Below are 22296 nucleotides of genomic sequence, written 5' to 3'. Positions count from 1 at the left end.
ATCGCGATTACCATGCGAATCGTTTCGAGTTTTCGGCGACCGACCGGCGGAAGAAAAGCGGGCTCTCGTCGGAACGCACGGCCCGGATGTTTCGTCGACTTTCCTCTTTTTCTTTCTCACCGCCGAAATCCGCGAAATGTACCGTCAAATTCGGTTTATTAAATTCGCGCTCGACGACGCACGAACACGTACGCTCGTGCCGAAAGTTAGAATTAATTAAAACCGATTTCGGACCATGGCAAAAGTTTGAATAATTACGCGGACCGAAAGGTGCGCACGTGACGCCGCAACCGTATAAAATTTTTTTCCGTTTCTTTCTTCTTTTTTCCTTTTTATCTCGTCCCGGCCGAAAAAGCTGTAATTAACGCGCGCGAGTATTAATTCGAACGCTTCCACGATACGGGGGCCCGAACGGTCCTCGTTCTTGTTAAGTTCGGTAAGCGATATCTCCGTCGTCGAACAGCTTTACGAAACGACGTTATACCGCGCGCCACCGATCGACTCGATAGTTTTCGCGCGAAATTAGATAATCCTGGAAACCAATCAGCCGCAGCCGTAATCAGTGACTAATTTTGAATGGTACGCGATCGATGAAACAGAACGTTTGGCAGGTCGCCCGACCGAATCGTAAATCGATGCGATCGGTTTACACGGAATTAATTAAATATCGATCTGCTCGGTGCGCGCATTCGGAAAAGTTTCTTCTTTTTTTCTCGAAAGGATAGCTTTTCGAAATCTCCTCGAGGATTCGAATACGAATCGCCCGAAAAGTCGTTCGCGAAATAACTCTTCGAAAATGGATTCGCGTTTATCTACCTTGCGTTTCTCGTTAATGTTCGATCGATTAGCGCAAAACGACGAGGTCCGTTCGGATAAGGTTAACCGCGCATCGATTCGACCAACGAGCCCCGAAGAAACGCGCGCGTTCGATCGAGGACCGATTGCGTTCTTTCTCGCGGTATATCGCGCGACGCGGACCACGAAGACCGGAAATTACGATCTCTGTGGGCGTGCGCGCGCGCGCGCGCGCGTGCGATATCACGAAGAATAAAAGGGTCCCGCTGTACGAGGGACGGATACTCCGAGGAAACGATTCGACCGTAAAATCGCGGAGAGCGTTCGTCTCGCGGTTCGTAAATAAAGAAAAGCGAAGCTGTGTTCGGCTCCCGAGCGACGTCTGCGGCTGCTGGATGCCAGCGACGCGACCGTGTCGAATCAAAAATCAAGATGCTTCACGGTATCGTAAATCTTGGACGATTTTTCCAGCTGTGCGCGCATTGTCGGGAATATCGCGCTTTTACGGACGATTCGTATTACCGGCGCGCGTAAACAACCGAGTGGATCGTTACGAACGGAGTTTGTCAACGAAACGCTGAAATACGATATTTTTCCGTATCCGGGATCGAGACCCAGAGGCAGGGAGCGAGAGATGTTTTCTTTTGCCGCGGGACCTTCGGTGCTAGCTTCGAACAATGCTCGTGGGTCGTTCGGTACGGAAATATTAGCGGAATTCCGAGTAAATATCGCCGGTTCGAGAATAATTTCGAGGCAGAGATCGCGTAGGTAGCCACGAGAACAAGGACGACGCGGTATCGTGAAAACGATTTCCAATCGTGCCCGTTCGAGACGAATTACAGCTGGGAAATTTCTTTTCGGAACGACGCGTACAGATGCGAATAATTGTACTCGGTTCGATGCAAACCCGTTCACCGTTCGCCGTTCGCCGTTCGCCGTTCGCCGTTCGCCGTTCGCCGTTCGCCGTTCGAACGATTCGGAATCGAAAGTACGTTCCGAATCGACGACATCGTTACTCGACGAAAGACGCGACACGGTAAACGGATTTCAATTAACGACAAAGGAAACGCGCTCGAACACGGACAGACGGTACGGTGATGTTTGCTCCGTAAACCAATGGAATATATTCTCGCCGTCAAAGTTTCGTCGTTTCTACTAGACGTACTTACGAACTTGGAATTTTCATCGAGCGCTGCCGCTGCCGCTGCCGTTGCCGCTGCCACAACTCGGAACGCATTGTTTGCGCTACACCGCGACGAAATTACAAGGTAGACGCGTCCCGAGTCTCTCCGGGACTAAGATCCCCCGAGAGACGAGAGATTAATCTTGGCTTCACCCGCGGGTAATGACAAGAGCAATCGTTGGTTTCATTCTGGCGGCTGAACAGCTCCAGCGGTACGAGTCGAAAGGAAACTCGTCGCCCAAACGGTTCTCGGTTCTCGGTTCTCGGTTCTCGGTTCTCGGTTTTCGATTTTCCGTTTTCCGTTTTCCATTTTCGGCGTTCGATCCGATTCTCCGATAAACCGGCGAACGAAAAATCCCGCGTGAATTTTAATCGATAATGGAATACACGCGTGCACGGACTCCGCTTTAAGCCCGTCCTGGCGGTTTTCTCCCTCCGCAGCTCCGGGACGGCCGGCTCGACGAAAAAGAAGAAAATAAGGAAAATAAGAAAAAAGGCTCGGTCGTCGGGGATAATTTTCCTTTTTCTTTTTTCGACGAACCGGGACCGATACGAGGCAAAGCGTTATCGATTTACGAGCGGTGCGCTGCGCTCCGCACACGTACGCTCGGTCCATAAATACGAGTCGGCGCGCAAAACCTTTCGATATCGGCTATAAATACGTATTTTATCTGTCGCGGGATTTCAAATGAAAAACAGTCGTCAAGAGCTCATGGGATTACTCGTAAAAGGGCGGACTGTTTCGAAGGGGAGTGAGACGGGGTCGCGCGCGGTCCGGGAACGGGGGGATAAACGAGGCTTTCCTTGCGCGCGTGCACTCTCCGCCGCTCCGAGGATTCACGAGCGAGAAACTTCGGAGTCGCCGAACGTGTGCTCCGAGAACCTTCGATGGAATTAAATCTCGCTCGTTTCTGGCCCGAGTTTCCTCCGCGTTAAGAGCAGAAATTGCGATCGAATTTACGACGCACGGATACGATCGCTCTCCCATTTTTTCCACAGACTCGGGAATATTATTTCCGCCGGCACGTTTCCAACCGGGGAAACTGTAAATCGTAATTAGAAATTCTTGGCCCATTTTTTCCCGTTCCCGATACCGATCGACGCGAACGCGGCTCGAGTCGGAACGTGAAATTGCGTTGCAAGAATCTCGCGCAAAAACTTTTCGTGAAAAATATTAGAAAAACTTGGACACGAGCGTAGTTTTTTAGCGTCTATCCACGGTACCGATCCTCGTCCGGTGGAAACTGGGTCGTTTCAAACCCGCGACTGTTTCGTCGACTTTCCGCATTTACGATGCTCCGAGCAAATACAACGCGAAACGCGGAACATTCCAAACGCGTATTCGCGACGAATACAAATAACAGTCGTACGAGCAAAGTTATACGCGTTCCGCAAATTTACCGCTCTTCTTAATTCGTCTAGCCCGAAAAAGAGTTCTTCGACGAAAAGCGACCTGCGCGAACGCGCAGCCACCGTCGCGGAATCGTCGCGGAATCGTCGCGGAATCATCGTGGAATCATCTCTACCTCTGTGTCGCGCGAAACTCGACTCAACGATCGCGTTCGGTAAAATTTCGGCGAATGTATCGAAATCGATGCACGCGCATGGAATGGCGCGATGTCACGTTCGTTTCGTTTTCAACTTTACGGGACGAAACAACGAACAATACGATGGAAAGAATTGTTGGCGATACCCGAGGGACGCCTGTCGTTTCATAAGTTCCAAGCTAAGATGTACTTTCGGAGAATTCGATCGATCCAACGTCCGAGTTTCTCTTCGAGAAAATTAAGGTTTGCGCGAGAACCACTGCAACACCTCCCTTGGGATATTTGAGAACTTTAGAGGCGGCTACATTACTATGGACGTGGAAAGAGCGCGCGCGCTTTGCAACCCGAATAAGTATCGGCTCTAATAACACTGCTGGTCGAAATGGTCCGGTCCGGCTCCGCGCGTAACAATCCGTTCTTTCGAATCTCGGATCGCTTTCCTTTCCTCGAAATACAGACAACAAGGTGAACAATTTCAGAATCGTGATACTAGGTATGGAAAACCGGAGAGAAAAGAAGATCGACCGCTTCTGGTATCTTGTCGAATATTTTCGAGGCACGATTACCGTTGGCACAGGGCCAGCGTCTCGATCTCCGATCGGGCCCGCTGCGAGGGTCCCCGATCGCGACCAAAGTCCTGGACGGATACCTTTAAGCCGATCTCGTTGCAACACACCGCGTTGTTCTTCGCGGGATTGGCCGACGGCGAATCTTCTAATTTCCAGCATTTTCGACGCTGGAATTTCCAACGGACACCGAGAACCGTTTATTCGTGTAACTTATGTTAGCGAAAGAGAGATCGAATACGATACGGACGAAAATTTCAATAAGCTTTTAGCGTTGATTTCCCGGAGTTGGTCCACCGTGGACGATTCTAATGTAAATAAACGTTATCGCCCGATAGATCGCACGATAGGTCGGTTCGCGTAACAGAGCGCGGAATATGCGACACTCTTTCTAGCCCTGTTTCAATCGATGCCGGCCGAAACGCGCGAATCGAGTATTTCCCGCGCGAATATCGCTCTCCATTATCGAACTCGATTCGCCGATTCCGATAAAATCAAATCCAGCGATAGAAGCTGCCGCGCGGATCCATTACCCTCTGTTGCGCGATAGGCCACAGCCCGCAGCCGCGCATAAATTATGTCGCCTCGTTGTTCTACTTAACCGGCTCGCCGTATTAAACGCGTTCGTCGTTGTCGTCGTTGTCGTCGTCGTCGTCGTCGTCGTCGTTGTTCGTCGTTGGCGGCGGCGGCGGCGGCGGCGGCAATCGACGAAAGCTTTTAGGGAAATTGAAACGTCTTTTCGTTAAACTCGTTCGCTTTGCCGGGGACGAGGGATCTTTGATCCATCTTGAAAGTGCAACGTTTCGAAGAAGTCAACGGGCCGGCGTATACCTTTTGTCGTCTCGAACGAGGGGACGCGCCGCAATGGAAGACGGGAAAAATTTCCGGTTTCTCAACGGGACCGCGAAATTGCGAAAGAATCGTATCGATCAGTCCGAGAAGTACACGAGAGATCCGCGATTAACGAGGATTCGGCGCCAAGTTACGGAGTAACGCGTAGAACAAATCGAAAGCTCTCGCGACAAGATGGGGAAAATTTCGCCAGGAACGAGCAAGGCGAAAAGCAATTTGATTCGCGCAATGCCCAGCCGGCACACTGGTGGTCCACGCAATCGTGTCCGGATAGTAGGTACATCGTTTTGGCGTGTTGGCCGGAGCTCGCGAAATATATTGCACTTTCGGGACGAGGTCAGCTGCGACTGTAATTTTGGTACAACATTTATCTCGCGGTAACACCGCGGCTGAGATCTTTATTGAGTCGGATCCAAATATATCGAGTTTAAACGATCGCGCGCACAAAAGCAACCCGTTGCGTACAAACCGTGCCGAGTGTACGATCTTGCGTCCGACCGTCGAATAATTGGAATCGTTCTACGCGATGCTCGATCGATCCGTGTTCGTAAAAAAGATCTCCTCCTGGCTCTCGATCGGTGTTCCCGAAAAACGAACCCCCCGCTCCGTTCGAATTTAAGCTCGATTCGGTGCGGCGCGGCGCGGCGCGGCGCGGCGCGGTGCGGTGTCCTGGAACCGATAAGAGTATATTAACGCGACTCGGTGGTTTACGCGCTCTTTAAATTCGAGCGTGCGACCGTAACGCGACGGAAAGATAAATAAACTCCACCTCCGAATTTTAGAACGCGTCGCGCGAACAAAGTCGGATTTCGATCGTTCGAAACGCGCACGACGGCTCTGGCGAACGCAAGAAAATCGCAAGAAAGTCGTTCGGAGCCGTAGTTCCGAATTAAAGAGGTTAAAAGATGCCGCGCGAAATTCCACTTTCGAACGATCGCGACACAATGAGAGACACGATGCCGTGAAAGTAGGACACTTTTAATCGGTACGTACGAATCTAGGAAACCGCTTCTTCGTATTACGCCCGGTGTAAGCTCCCATTGTCTACGAAAAGACATTTTCGCCCGGGCTCGAATGCATTCACGAACCCTGCGAAGATTACTTCCTCTTGAGCGCGTCACCGCGACGGGTCATCGAGCGTTCTTCGATTTTTTTCGATATCGACCGATTCTTTCGAACGTTCGATACATTCTCGGGACTCGGTTTCGTTTCTATTCCTCGCGAACGAGCGCGCGAGTTTCCATACTCGATCACGAAATTCCACGTCGCGAACAATTCAACGCGCGTGCCTCTTAATTGTACGCGGTACCGCGATACACGCGAGAAACTTGCATCGTAAGCGAGCAACAGCTACCGAATCTCTTCTACCGTTATTCGTGGAGTGGGAAATTGTCGAGCGAGAGACACGGATCGTTTCGTAACACGCGAGCGATTCGTAAACGGGCCAGCGAACCGAGGGTCTCCATTTTTGTTTCTTCGTTGAATCGCAAATGTATAATCCTCGAGAACGGAGCGATTCGAACGCGCGACGTCTACGATCGAAACGTGCAAGTCGAGAGACTTTCGCGATCGATCGTTCGTATTTCGATAATACGTAGGAGCCGTAGATACGACGTATCTACGCGCGTACGGGTCTCGAATATTGCGGCTCGCAATTACGCGATCTCGCGCGCTCGCCGATAACGCGATTTAACGGCGAACGTTTCACGGAGACCAGGTTACCGTCAACGATGCCTGGGTTACGGTTGCGTTTTACGGGCAAATGGGCTCTAGTATATTGCGAATCGTAGTCCACGGAGCTCCCTAACCTCGCGTACCAACGATTCGTCGCGAGCGAAGATGTTTCCCGGGGCGTTTGCCTACGAGTCTTTAATCGCCGTTGAACGAATTCGAGGATTCTCGGGGCCCGCGTCGAGTGACTCGAGCGACGGAAACATTTTCACGTTCCTTTTCTTCTTTATCGTCGAATCTTGACGAAATCGTCCGCGAAACGTCTACCTTTATCGTTGTAACGCGTCGTTTCCATGCGACGTTAGTTTCACCTTTCTACTTGGTAGTCACAGATAAGGGTTCGCGTTTTTCCTATCCAGGAGCCGTGTGTTCGGGGAGCGGAGGAGGAGGTGCGCGCGAACGAGAGAGGGCCGAGAGGGGAAAGGATCGACGATGGCACGAAACGGTCCGCCATGACCGTTACCGTTCCGACGTTATGCTCCCGTAAACTCGTTAAAGAACAGAGTGGAGCAGCACTCGTTCCCGTCGTCGCGAATCTTCGAGAAGAGATTCCGCGTTCCCGACTTCGAAACTACCGACTTCGGAGCGGTTGATTTTTATTCGTAGCCGCGGTTAAACGATCGTAATTTTCAACGGGAAACGGGCGATCTTACCGGTCATCGGCGAACCCCGAAATCCTGCGTTCATTTATAATCTCGAAGACGTTGGGGAAAAATCCTCAAATATCTTGGTCGCGGGGACGTCGGCGTCTGCGTCGGCGTCGGCGACGACGACGATGACACACGATTCGGCTCCGTTCCCATTCGTCTTCATGATTTCGCAAAGCCGGTAGTTCATTGGCCGTTTGTGCTCGCTCGGCTTTCTCCGAATCCCCATTATTCTTCGTTTATGGAAATACGATTGGCGCGCGCACGGAGAGCCCACCTAACGACATTCGACTTCGACCGCGCGTACACGGAATAAACATTTCCGTTTGGCTCGCGATTTTCGTTTCCGGCGCGATTAAATCCGCGTCGGGGAAAGTCTTTGGAACTTTGTCGCTTTCGAGATGGAAAAAAATGTTTCTTCGATACGCGAAGAGGAAACGGATCGTTCGGCGGTTACGGTCCGAGCGAAACCCGAGTATCCGATCGGAAGCATCGACGGAGAAAACGCACCGCGACACAGTGCCGTCGTTGAATCGTTGTTTACGGTGTCGTTAACGCAATGACCGTTCCTGCCGTAGATTCCAAGAGGCAATTGCCGCATCTACGGGGATGTAGCGCGCGCTCGAACGTTCGCGGAACGAACTCCCTTACGATCGAGAAGCGAGGGGCAAAAAAATCTGCTTTCGCGCAGCTGTCGTAAATTCGGAACGGGCAATAGCGTACTCGGCCGTAACTCGCGCGTAAACGACTCCGACGATAGTCGATTTTTTCCTTCGAATCGAGAGAAACGTATTCGGAGAAAAGGATTCCGGGAGCTGTATCGGCCGAGAATGTTTCCCCGCGATCCATCGTTTTCCATACAAAAGATCTTTCTCCTCTTTGTTCGCGTTACATCGCGTCCAAGAACGACGCTTTTATCGGACAATTGTATAATTTACGACATCGAGACAGGTATAAAATTTCCCTCGACGAGAAATCCGAAATCTCGTTCCACTTTGTTCTCGATGAAATTTTTCAATCGCGGAGTTCGAACGTCGTATCGCGATTTACCGTCAATGTTCCACGTAAGTTCGCGAGATAACCGCGTAGCTGATTTTGAAAAATGTTGGAACGGTAAATAACCGACTATACGTGGCGGGGATCGATACGTTCCAGGTATATTCGATACATTTTTCAACGTCTCGATGGAAATCGAATTTAATGCACGCCTCGGCTCGACGGAGACGAGTTCTCGGAATTGTACGTTCGTTTCGTCGACACCGATTACGGTGATCGGTCCCATCGAACGATTGGGAATAATGATTTCGCAAATTGAACGTTCGACCGATCGAACGCGATCGAACGTTCTCCCCTCCTTCGTTTCTTTGTCGTTCGCTCGAGGCGCGATTCTCGGAAGGTTCGCGCTCGACGTTTTTACGTTAAGGCATTCGTAGGCGAGCACAGCGGAAAACGGTTCGCGGTTCTTGAACGCGAAACAACGAAGAAAGTCTGCTTTGTTCTCGCGTTAAATGCGTTGCCCGTCCGGCGCATCGCGACAATCCTTTCCAACGTATTTTAATATCGCTATCGCGCAAAGTATTTTTAATAACCTTTGAGCCGGGCGAGTCCCTGGAAAAAGTGTATTCGCCGTATCGTGGACGTTAATTGCGTAAACCGTGTACGGGAAATTTCGCGAATGCGGCTCGTGGAACCGGCCGATTAAAAAGTTGGCCGTGGAAACGGAACAACCCCGGGACACCGATCGCCTTCGCGATCGATCTTTGTTCTTCTTCGAGTCGGTTTCGCGCGGTGGTCGCGACTCGACGGAACCGAGGAATCGAAAAAAACGTGGGGAACCGTTACCATTCCCCGAGATTGGATCGCGTCCAAGGGTGGCGGACCGGGTTTCGTGGCGCGTAACTCGCGCGCTTTCGCAACGAGCGAGCCGACGCGACGCGACGCGACGCGACGCGACGCGACGCGACGCCGAGTCCTCCTGGATCCGGCAGTCGTTTCATTGTTCGCCGCCGTGAGCTTAATCGCGCGGTCGAGCATCGAAAATCGAGCATCGTCGCGACACGTCGCCTCGCGTCGCGTCGCCTCGCGTCGCTTCGAACAAAGGAAACGTGGACGGTACTCTGTTTTCGTTCCGAGCCACGCTATTTATTTACCCTCCTCTTGTATTCTCCGTTCGAAATACGTCTCTCCCCTCGAAAAGCAAAAAGGAAAAGTAACAAATTGCGTTCCCGTTGCTCCCGAACGAATAAACGACGAATCGAAGGGTAACCAAGAGTGCAAAGAGTACACGTTCGAAGACCGGTCTTATTTTTCTCCGTCCGCCGCAGAACCCGAATAAAGAAAAATTAAAGGAAAAAGCGATACAAAGGGACAGGGATTTATCGAAGAATTTCGTTGCCGCAAAGATTAAAAGGAACGGCAACCCCTCGACGCGTCGACGAACCGAATCTCGTTCCGACTCGCCGCGAGACGCGATTGTAATTACGAACGGGCACCGGGCCGTCGTCCGACACTGCGCCCCGCTCTAAAAAGGACCAAGTAGATAAAACCCGTTTCGGGTCGGACGCTCCCGAAGCCTCGATCAAAGGACGGGAAAGACGTTCGCTCTTTCATCGAACACCGGGCAACTTTCCAATTACGCCTCTGTGTTCTCGAGTCGATGGCGAGAACCCGGCCCCGCTCGGTGGACCTCGAGTCGCCGATACCGCTTAACCGGACAACAGGAAGACGAGCCTCGCGCGTACCACGATACGAACGTCCGTTCGCGTGAAAAGCGTTATTGAAATAAGAGTTGGCAAATTATTGGTCAGATTGTCGGATAGCGCGACCATTTGCCTTTAAAACGAACGCGAGAGCATTGAAATGCGATAATTTTTAACGATGTTATAGCCATTATAGTAGCGCAGACTACTGGTCCGACCATAGACCGGGGCAACGCTACTTGTCCGACCAGGGACGGGGATCGTACTGCTTGCCTGGTCGTAGGCAGGGGCAATTCTACTTGAGTTCGAGTAACGCGAGTGTACAGTCGGACAGTTATGGATGTACGGTCGGGCAAGTAGGCATGCGTGTGTACGGTCGGACAAGTACGAATACGGTTGTACGGTCAGAAATTTGACCTCAAAGCGGGAGGTTCGAGCTTGGCAGCGGAATCGGTCGGTGGTGATTTTACACCGAATACGCTTGAAAACGAGCGTCGAACGCTCGGATTTCTCTCGTGAACGATACCGACCTAACCCATTTCTTCCATTTATCGATCGGCTTTTTAATTCCATATTGCCGAGGAGAAATCCGTGGCCAATCGATCGGGGTATCCGCGCGCGTAGACGCCCGCTAATGTCTAATTCGTTGATTCAACGGTGAACGCTCGGATCGACGTTATCGCGTTAACGAATGTACGATATTCGAACGTCGTTTCCATAAACACGATTTATTTCATGCAAATTGTCATCCGACACGGGTACGCGGATATCGAAACGCCCGAAGCTACAAAGATTATTCGACGCTGGAATTAATATCTAATTATGTATACGAAGGGCGGAAGCTGTCGGTAACAGTAGTGGAACGTTCGGTGCGCGCGGTCTGTTCGACTCTGGTTGTTTACGGGGAACCAGGAACCGTCGAAAAGCCGGCCGTCAATGGTCCGCGGCCCGGACAACCGGTATCTAATTTCCATTCGAAATGAATTCCAACGATCGAGAGCGATCGAGAGCGATCGAGAGCGGACGCCCGGCCCGCGCTTCCTCGAGATTCTCGATACGTTGCTCGCGCGTGCCATTCGCGAATCCGCTTGCTGCGATCGCGAAGCGCGCGTTCACGGATCTGCTCGCGAATTCGAGTTTTCTCACCGAGAACGTAAACGCCGTAAATATTGAAATTTTCTCCGGCTCCGCGAAGTACCGGTAATTCGTTCGATTCGAGGGCGCGAAATATCCGCTTTCTTTCTTCGGCGTGGTACGAGACGCGACGATACGAACGAGCCATTTTTCGATATTTACTTTCGACGCAAAGAATTCGTACGCGTACGCTCGCCGGGCTCTGGACGTTCGAGGGAGAAATACAGCTGTCCCGGGACGATCGGCCGGTGTATTCGCGAGTTTCTCCGACCCGAGGTGCAACGAGACGATCGCGATTGGGAAACTATTTAAACGATGCTGCGGAAATCGTTCTCGGTCGAGGAGACGCGATTCGTCGGAGCGCAACCTCGTTTCGAGAACTTTGAACAAGATCGCGTTGGCGTACGAACGAATCGCGTTCGATCGGTCGTTGGAAAACTTCTCTGCGACTTTCGTCGCAACGAAATAAAATTGAGCCACGGAAAGCGAGGAGGAAGAAGAACGAGACACCGTACCGTACCGTTTTCGAACAATCGAGGTCGGTCGTAAGTAATTTTCGGGCCGCGAACGATACGCGGAGGCGGTCCGAGTTACCGAGCACGATTACGAGAGGACGCTCGTCGAGATATCCGAACGCGTCGCGAGGCTACGTGACTCAACTCGCATTAGTCTTATCGGGACGACGTTGTACCGCCGCGAGGCCGAACTTGCTACACCTAAATCGCGACGAGGCAACTGCGGATCAGGAGTTGACGCGCGCTGGAGTTTGAAATCGGCTTGCATTAATACAACCGAGATAATACGCCGCCAGAACTCGCTCGCTCGGTGCTGCTCTCGGTACTGCTCTCGCTGCCCGAGAGTTCGCGGAAAATCCTGAGTTCGCGCTCGAACGGAGTTATCGAATCCTCTCTGCTCGCCGGAAACGATATACGCGCCCGAATAGACGAACCTCGTCGCGGAGATACGAATATATTGAAATAATTCGGACGTTAAATATTCCGCTCGCGACCCGCGCGAACCTTCTTCGCGATCGATTCTATCGAGAGCTTCGAAAACGTTTCTATCGGTGGCCCGAACCAACCGTTTCCTCGATTACCGTGCACCCGTGCAACCAAACTTATAAACAGTTTCCCGTCTCGGAGCCAAGACGACAACCACGTATTCGATAACCACCTTTTTTTCGAACCGGTGCTCGTCGCTCGCAATTACGCAATTACGCCGAGATTTTCGCCTCGATCGAAAGCTCATCGATCGCGATACCTCGGCGTTGGTATAGTACTATATATTTTCGATCCGAACGGTAACGCTTCGCCCTTTGATCCCCAACGTTCTAAATTTCCATCGAGCGTATACGGTTCTTCGAGGAGATTTGCTTCGGACGGACGACAGGAAGGCGAAGGTAGGCCGAAGAAAAAAAAAGCAACAATTTCCTGGGTAGAACAATTTATGCACGTGGAAACGCTGCATCGAGCGTGCGTCGAACGAACTTGTACGCACAATGTCCGGGTAAATGCAGAACCGTGTAGTGGAAATTGCACACCGCGGTGATAATCGACGATAAAAATAAATCGATCCACTCTAATTCGATTGAATCGTTTAACCGGGTTGTAGGCAAATCGGTGTAGCGATCCGAACGGGAATCGAAAGCTCTCCCGGTGCACGTCGATCGCGAAATAAGAAAGCCAGCCTCCTTCTTGCGTTTCGACTTTTAAAAGGTTCCAAGTATCGACCGAATCTCCAAAGTTTGCAAACCCTTTCGTACGATAATATTCGAACTTGGAGCGAACTTGTCCGAACAAGCTTGCGCCGAGTCGACGCAACAACGCCGTCTTAGCTCGGCAAACAAGCTGAAAGAGTCGTTGTCCGCAAACTGGAAACGTAACACTGGGTAAACATTTTTAAAAGTAGCGCAGCCAAAGCAACCAGAAGGAGGTCTCGTTAAACGTTTCGCAAACCGGGTCGTATCGTTTTGTTTGCCAGATTTCCGCGTAGGACGCGCTCGCGTCGCGCGTAGAGAACGATTCGGTGGCCGAGTTTCGAAATTGAACCGTGACTCGGCGAAGCCCACGCGGCGTCGATACCTGATCGCTTTATCGAAGTTGCGAAGTGCGGTCCGGTTCGGTGTTTCTTTCGTTCGAACGGTATTCAAAGTACGTCGGATAGGGGCACCGTGATCGCGCGCAATGGCTACCGAGCGAATCGCTCACCGGAGCGGTTACTTCGACGATTGGAACGCACGCGCGACGAGCGAACGGGCTGGGTTCCATCGCGCGAAACGAACCTGGCAATCTCCATTCTCCGACAGACACGGACCGAGCTGCTTTTCTTTTTTCTTCCCCGGGAACCGAAACATCGCGGAAATCACTCTCGCGGCGTACAAAACATTCCCCAAGATTATTTACGCGCAAACCCACCGGGCATTTTTAATTTCTCACCGTCTGCCATTAAATTTCGCGTCCGTCTCTCTAATCTGGCTCGCTGCCGTTCGACCTTTTTCGTTCCTACGGCCCCTCTTGTGTATCTTCGGTCTCGTCTCTTGGACGAACAACGTCGATGTACGCTCTCGGTATTTTTCATTTGCCTACGTTTCGTTCGCAAAAGGGGCTGATGCGAGTTTGGGACTACGCTGCGCGCAAAAACGAACACGGTTCGTACCGTGTAAACTACGTTCGCAATTTCCGAGTAAATCGAACGCCGACGGAACATCGTTCGGCCGTTAATTTCTCGAGTAACGTCGGTAACGGCGACCCTCGATCGTACACCGCTCGCGTAAGCGGGTACCGTATCGTTCTCGATCGGCGCGCGGACCGCTCCGAACCTGCCGATTTCGTAACGGCTCGATACCGAATCCGCGAATCGGAGAGAGCCGGGAAACGAGACGACCGTGTTCCTCGGAAACGTAATCCCGAAGACGCGCTTTCCAGACTCGGACGAAAGGAGGCCGCTCGGAAAGAAAAGTCTCACCGCGGTTAAGGAGCAAAGTTTCCCGGGCTCCTCGCGGCCTTAGAGTACTCGAGGGTGCACCGACCGAGGAGTAAAGGCGGTGACGGAAACTGTAAAACGAAGGTCTAAGTACCGGAGAAGCTTAAACCGCCACATGTGCGGGTATTCCGAGAACCATGTGGCCGGGAGCGGTTGAAGAAGTAATCCGCGCTACCGTTTGCAGCCACGAAAACTAAGTACGCGGAGCGAATTATTATCGGACCGCGGAACGAGCTTCGAGGTACCGCCGAGTGTCGAGACTATCGGTCTGGTCTCTCTTTGCACCGTCAATTCAACCGGTTCGTGTCGCTTTTTCGACTCGATTCCCTTCAAAGGGCGTTAAATCTCTCCTCCCTCGAGTCCCGCTTGAATCGAATTCGACGTTCGCGTAGGAAAAACCTGTTGGAAATTAGGAGAGGCGAATTTTGCGCCGCCTCGGAACCGCTCCCAGATTCGTCGTCCTTTGTCGAAAAATGTACGCGCGAACGTAGGTCGCGCAGAAATTTGTCCATCGATCGTTGCGAGTTCAACGTTCCACGAATTCGCCGAGAGAGGCGCGCGTTGACTCGCCGCGAGCCGCTCGGTTATTTAGAACTTTATCGAGGAGTTTATGCGTCGAACGTGCCGGAATACCGCGGACTGGACGATCGTCTACTTTGTCAGGAATTCCTCGACTCGGTGACAAATTTTCGCTACGAGCCGTATTCGAAGGAGCGAATACGCGCGCTATTTTCTTTCTTCGTCCGGTAAATAAGCGTTGGCGCGATTAGTTTCGCATTCGACGTTCCTTCGAACTCGAGAGGTCGCCTTGGATCGCGTTCCGTTCGTTGCATCAAAGTTAACGGACGCAGGTTCGATAGTCCCGGCGTAAACTACCTTCCGCGATGGAAACTGTCTCTCGATTACGGGATAACCGTTTCGTATCGAGCAACCCGTGTCCAGAGAAGGGTGAACAAACTCGGGAATAATATCCCGCGACCCTATAAACCTCGCCACGGTTACGTACACGCTTCTCGAAGCCCGGACATTCTTTCCGCGTTCTTCGAACAACCGAGCCGAGCCGAGCCGAGCCGAGCCCTTATAAATACCGGCCAAGAAGTTTCTCCCGGCTTTATAAGAACACGGGAAATGATAGCGCACACGCGCTCAAAATGTGCAGTTCGTTGGTAAGAAGTACGCGGCGATAAATCCCGAGCGTGACCCGGACGACTGGCTTTCCCGCAGCGTTTTGGTCTGGTTGCGCCGCAGCTAGCCGGAGAACCGAAATATTACCTTGTTTCCGCGAAGAAGGATAACCGCGAACAACCTTACGACGGATAAACTGGCTTCGAGCGTCGTAGACACCGCGCATTCGTTTCGACCTTTCGATGTTTCGACGTTTCGACGTTTCGACGTTTCGACGTTTCGACGTTTCGACGGTAGGGACGATTCGTGGAAACGAATCAGCTCGTCGAGACGAGCGAGCGAACGAGCGTCTATAATTCGGTAATTCGAGTATCGTTCGCGACTCAAATATTTCGATACATCGACTCGGATATTCAACGCGTTTAACGGCCGACGAAACGATCCGCTCGTATTTCGCGGGTTATCGTTCGCGTTGCTAATTCGTATGCTTCGAAATCGCTCGCAACGATATCTTCGGAATATTCGAACCATCGAACATCGGGCGTTGCAACAATGACGCATAAACGCGTTTGCGAGCAATTTTTACCATTTTTTCGTCGAACGAATCGCGTTCTCGCCGACTTTGTTCCCTGGCTTCTGAGCTACGCGCGCGATAAGACTTTTGCGAACCGTACGGAGGTAACGATAGTCGATGAACTAATTACGGATCTCGGGTCCCTTTGCGACCGCAAATACGGAGCAGGGTAAATTCGAAAATACGATTCCCGTTGGAGAGAGCTTCGATTCGAACGCATCCGCGGTACAAATTTTCGCGAATCAACGTTGAAATCTTGGAAGGGATCCGAACTACCGTTCGTACGGTTCGTTCGAATACAAATCTTAACTTTGACGAAACGCGCGCGCATATACTCGTATTCTTAATAACGAGGTTTGCGAGTTCGAGCGGCACCGCGAGCACGGAACGGGTCAACCTCGTACTCGTAGAGGCGGAAAATAACCATCGTTCGAAATCGTTGCGCCGCTCGAAAAGAGGAGCACGCGGTTTGCAGGTTTGCGTTCTCTATCGTTCGAATGCACACACGTGTACTCGCGGACGGAGATAACCTATCGGTGGCGCGCGATATTTTCGACAAGATGTTTGTCCACGTCGAATCGAACGTGCCGAGTCGAGAACGTTGTTTCTGGTTCCGATCGCAAGAGCAGGGCTACCTCGAGTCGCATCCTGCGAACGCGATCGATTCTCCGATACGGGACTTTGGGACTCTGGAACGTTCTGGACCGTTCCAGACTGGCCGACAGTTGCATCGCGGAAAGCTCTCCATCGTCCTTTCGCGACTACCTTTAAACCTCGCGAAGTGAAAGTTCGGAAACGTTATCGAAAAGTTACCTCGGTCGTATTTATAGCCGGTGACGAGCAAAGACGCGGAGTTTACTTGGCAATTCGATCGTTGCAACGTATTCGTGGAGCGCTCCGTCCGAAGCTAGCCAACTCGCCGGGGAGAAGGCCGGGGATTCGGAATCGCGACTAAACTCTATCACCGGGAAAAAACACGGCCGTACGGAAAAACGCGTCGCCTGAAAATTCCACGCGCAATGCGGAGGGAGCGGTCGTTATGAGAATTCCAGAGAAGTAGCCCTCCGGCAATCTGCCGTTATGAAATTCCGTCGAAGCGCGAGAGCCGGGCCGCGCGAGTCGGGCAACGGTTTACAAATCCGCCGCGTTATCGCGGCAGAGGTGACGATAAATATTCCAAAGTATGCGCGTACAACGGATTAAAATCGCCCATTGATTCCGTCCGTGTGTTGCGTCAGCTTCGGGATCGTTAATGGAACAATAATAGGAGCGCGCTGGGTGCCTGTATTACTCGCGCGTGTACGACGAAATTACAGGGGTGGGTAATTAATGCTCGATAATGGTCGAGGACACTCGGTAAAATTATATTCTCGCGAGTTTTACGTCGCTGAACCGCGATGCGTGATCCTATCGAGCGCGGAGTCGCGCGTAACTCGCGACGTTGCGAATTATTGCCGATGATACGAATGTTCGACAACGCCTTTCCGACAACTATGCGCGTCCAAACGAACCAACCGCGATTGTTTCCCGTCGAAACCGATCAGCGGCGATGCGCGTCGAGTCATTTCGCACCACCGCAAAATTCTATTTCGTCGATCCCCCGGTGTACGCGCGAGATTACTCCGCCAGGGATAGGCGACGATCTGCTCGCGAACGAGCTCGTAGAGAATATCGATACGGATCATCGGACGCGGAAACGATTCTCCGAAAGGAAAGTAGCCGTTGCGTTAGGTTGCATTCGATCTATTTACGAAACGCGAAAGAAAATTTAACGTACAAAATCGATCGCTGGTTTGCGAGTGCCTGGAACGATGAACTACTCTTTTTTTAAGATGCCGAATTTCAATCGAGTTTTACTCGGCATTTTCATCTCGTTCGCCGGTGGCCGAGAAAGCTCGAAACTCCGATTCGAAGTTGCTGGCTCCTCTTCTGCTCTATCCGTCGCATCCTTGCGCAAACCTTCGGACACGTGCTCTTTCCACCGAACAGAGAACCGGTGAGCGAGCACGGCGTCAAAGTATTACCTACCTCTTGTGTGTCCCCTATGTACCTGCACCGCGCTCGACGCTCGGCGCTCCTTGCTAAAGAAACCTCGTTCGTGTCCCAATACCTCGACGCGTAACAACAGTCCTGTCGAAACATTCTCAAGGGGCAAATCGGATTCTAGGTTTTCCACGAAACGTCGAATTGGGATCGCGATGCTCGAAATTTTCAACGGGACCGTTAAACTCGAATACTATCGAAACCTTAACGGACAACGTTGCTACGCTTTAGCGAAATCGTTCGAACCGAGGCACGAGGACTACTATATACGATTTCGACGAACGCGCATCGCCAGAGCCCGATTTCGAATACGCCGTACTCGCCGCAGACGCTTTATTCTCGACAAAGACCCACCGGAAACTTGCGAGTTCGGTTACCCTTAATTACAGTAGCCCCGACGGAGAAGTTGGAATCTCGGCCTTCCCCTGGCTGCGAGTAAAAGAGAGAGGAAAAAATCGAACGGAGAGAAAAAGATGATCGAAACGCGAGACATTATCGGCGCGTTAGGAGTTTTCAATAGTTAACGAGCTTTTGATCCGATTATCGAGGAAACTTTCCAAGAAGCGCGACAGCCTCTATCCCCCTCTCGAACCACTCGCGTAGAAGTACAGCGGACTAATTTCACCGTTTTAATCCGACTCGATGAAACTTAAATAATTTATAACAACGAGCACGGACAAGCATTATACGCGGGTTTATTCCGGCTCTCGGAGAGCCGAGAACGCGACGAACGAGTCGAGAATGATCCGTTTGTTCCGAAACCGCTCGGTTTCTACGATTTCGTACGACGACACTCGGCTTCGCCGACTACTATATTCTGTGTTTCCTTCGAGACTCTTTTCCTCTCGGCTCTACCGAGAGCTTCCCGTTCGAATTATTTATTTTTCTACGGAAGACACTTTGAAGGAGGATCGAGAACGGTTTCGATGATCGAACAGCGGAGAATCGACGTTTCTGGTGTGCGTGTGCCCGCGCGCGCCACAAATATCGAAACAATAATGGAAGCTCGGAATCCAGGACCGTGGATACGTTTGTCATAGTTACTCGGGCCGATCGTAAAAACTCCCCCTACCTTCCCTACCGCTCGTGTATTCGAGAAGAACGTTTCAGCGAAATATGTCCCTGGTACGTGATGCGTGTTTCGAGTCGCCAGAAATCTGCGAACTTACAGCCAGTTCTAAATATGGCGAACAATACCGTACGTGCTTCGGCGAGTTTACGATCGGACGCGTTTCTTTCATTTTATACGTTATTTTGTCGAATGCGCTGCTTCGAATCGATCGATCGATCTCTCCGTTACAAAAGATTCGCAACGGTGCCGCTAAACGTACGCGAATCGACCCGCTTCTTAACGTCGAACAATACTCGAGGAAATTGTTGCGGAATGGACGAAGAAACGATATGCGCGCACAAAGGGCGCAGGAAAAAACTGTTGGGAATAATGTCAAAATAGTGGCTCTTGGTAGGAAAATGGTCGGAATATCCGGGAGTCTCGATGCCACGGTACAGTCTGTGCGATCACCGATCAAGGGACTCCCTGTAAATATCGGTTCGATATCGGTTTACGACGCGGCAGCTCGCCGGAACGGAGGCCGAGAGCTTCGGTTGCGCGTTTGCCGGTTAAGATATAGCCCGATGTCGTTAATTCGCAAAGCACTTTTGCGGCACCTTGATTTACTCCGAATCCAATTAATCGGGTAAAAGTCGCCGGGAAAACTCCCGAGAAGCCTCGGTTTCTCGCGGCTCGGAGCAACGCGAAGAGAAAGAAAAACGAAACGCGGACGAAAGCTTTCGATTCGGAACTCGAAGCGAACTTTTTCGTGCAATGACGAGGTATCGACGAAACTTTTTATTACGTTTACTCGCGACGCAACTTAATTCTGTGCACGCGAGGCTAGTTTCGCCGATTTTCGGATCTTTCCAAGATTCGGACTTGGCATTGTTCTCGCTCGAGGTTCCCCGTCGAGCGATTTTTCCTCGTCCTCGGGACGATACGAGACTTAAATCGTAGCGTAAATCGTCGACAGGGTATTTGCCATCGACCGCACGGCTCTCTGCGGCCATACGCGATAACCTCCCCTCGCCGCGGTAGGTGTGCGGTCGCGGACCGTTGACATTCGAATCCGGAAAGCATTTACTTCGAGCCGAGGATTTTTTCGCCAACTTTGTCGATCCGTAATCGTTGCTCTCCCGGTGAAAAGGGTCGAACGGTTTTCGATCGAGTTACCTCCGTCGGCAGTATCTACGCGAAGAGAAAAATCAACAACGCGCGTTCCGCGTGTTCGTATTCGCGACCGATGCGTTTATTAAGATTCTCGAACCACGCTCGATATTTCGAGTAAACGAAAAGAGCCTCCGTGAACGGAAAACGCGCGCTCGTTGCGCGAAAATTATGCAAAGAGGGTAGCATCTGGTAACCGCGGCTCCTCGCATTTGCCAGAACCAACGAAAAGTACGTTTATCGTAAAAAAAAATCGCGAGCGGCCCGCCGTTACGAACAAAGAGGAGAGCTCTCCTTACCGGCTGTTATCGTTTTGCGGTGACGCCGCAAATATCGGTAACGCTCGATATCGATCCAAGACGGAAGGTGCTGGTTGACCCGGATCGAAAAGCCCCGGAAACGATCTTAAAACGAACACGAGCGCATCGCCGATTCGCGGATCTGACTTTCCATTAGCGAAATAGCGTTTCTCTCCTTCGACTTGGTCCCCGGTTTCGCATACGCTGCGCTCCCTTGTCCTCGTACTTTCGGCTTTCCCATACCTCCTTCTCACCCGTTTCGTTCGACGCCTTGTTAGAAAATTAAACATCGTAGCGACGCGGTAACGGAAACTTCCGACAATCCTTAAGGAAGAGAAACGATGGGTAACGGGAGTCTGTTACGCTCGATGAGCAATAACGGAATTTTCAGTTTTATAGGAATCGCTATTAGGGAAGACAAGAGTTTCCATTACGGTACATCGGGGAATTACATCTACCGTTGTAACGCCTGAACGGCGATTACTTCCGACCGAGAGATAACCGTGTAAATAATCTTACGAGCATAAATTGCGATCGATATTTGCGCAACGAACGAGAAGATCCGGTCGATCGAGACCGTTTCGAGACTTTCGTTTCAGGGCCTTTGCTAGTCGAGATTTCGAAACGCAAGTACCTTCGAGTTCCCGTTGCGTTTCGGACCCAACTCGAAGATAAAAATACCTCGTTATCGAGGTAACGAGACGGTTAGCGAATCGATGACCGAGACACCGTTGATTCCGAGTATACCATCATGGGTATACAGAGTAGTTTGTTCACGATGCGAGCCTAAAATTACTTCGATACCAACGCACTTTGGTACTTGTAACTTGGACTTTAACGAGATCCGCGTTCGATGCGAATAAAAGTTTCGATCGGGCGGTTATTTTGCAACGCACCGAGTATTTACAAATCGTCGACGCGACACGACGCGATGCGAGCCAGCGGTTATTACACGGGTACCGGAGAATTTCGCTCGTAACTTTCGCCAACATTAGTTATCCAGAATTAACGCCGCTTGTATAATGTAACCTCGAATCGGACTTACCTAAATCCGTTTAAATGCCCGGCAACGGTGCGGGTACCTCTGCATTTCATTCGGCCGAATCCGTGAAAGAAGGCGAAACTGGAAAGCTCGTTCTCACAGCATATCGGTGGAAAAACAAGTTCCGCGTAGCTGCGTTTCGGTGCAGGTGAAACGAAAAATATCTAGTTCGCGCACCAACGACGCACCTCTATTTCTCGCGCGCGAGTCCAAGTTCTCGATTCCGAAACGTCGATCGACTCTGTGTATCGATCACTTTTATCGATACATCGATACACTATTATTGACGGCGTAGGTCGAGTTTAAGTTACATCGTTTCCGTAACAGTCACTCGGAACGTTCGTCGCGAATCCGTGGATCCTCGATGTATTTCGAATTTCGTAAAAACAAACACCGTTTCGCTAAATCTGTCTTAACGTCTCGACGCAAGATATCGACCGATCGTTGCACCACTTTTATCGAACTTCCGGTAACCGAAATATCGCCAAACGCATCGAGGAAAAATTCTCGAGTTTCGGTAGCTGCCGTTCGAGTTTTCGTAGCGAGCAGTCGATAGCCGCGGCATGGGCCACTACGCGAGCTTCTTAATCGCCTAATTCTCCTCCGCGAGGAGACCGAGAAACAACATTCACTCGATGACCGTGCGCGCCGAGGATCGGGCGGTGACTGAAGCCACCGTTCCGACTCGCTCGGTATTACCCCCTCTCTTTTCCGCTACGAATTCACCCCTCCGACGCGACGCGACACGACGCGACGCGACGCGACGCGACGCAACGCGATGCTCGCGTTCGCTCCGTCTCTCTCCCAGCACCGAGCAACCAAATCTTTTCTCAGTCACCCCTTCGTCTACCCCGTC

The 22296-nt window shown here is 51.4% G+C and overlaps 1 protein-coding gene across 3 annotated transcripts in view; it reads right to left on the bottom strand.

The window, feature by feature from the left end:
- The window catches only part of LOC143152206 (uncharacterized), an 89370-nt gene extending 67284 nt beyond the window's left edge, over nt 1–22086 (bottom strand). For all 3 annotated transcript variants that reach the window (XM_076322054.1, XM_076322055.1, XM_076322056.1), the window contains exon 1: nt 21444–22086. The gene's annotated coding sequence lies outside the window, so the exon portion shown is untranslated. The remainder of the gene's footprint in view (nt 1–21443) is intronic.
- Nucleotides 22087–22296: the final 210 nt, after the last annotated feature.

The sequence above is a fragment of the Ptiloglossa arizonensis genome, chromosome 10 (genome assembly GCF_051014685.1).
Source record: "Ptiloglossa arizonensis isolate GNS036 chromosome 10, iyPtiAriz1_principal, whole genome shotgun sequence".
Lineage (NCBI taxonomy): Eukaryota > Metazoa > Arthropoda > Insecta > Hymenoptera > Colletidae > Ptiloglossa > Ptiloglossa arizonensis.
This window is presented reverse-complemented; position numbering and strand designations above follow the sequence as displayed.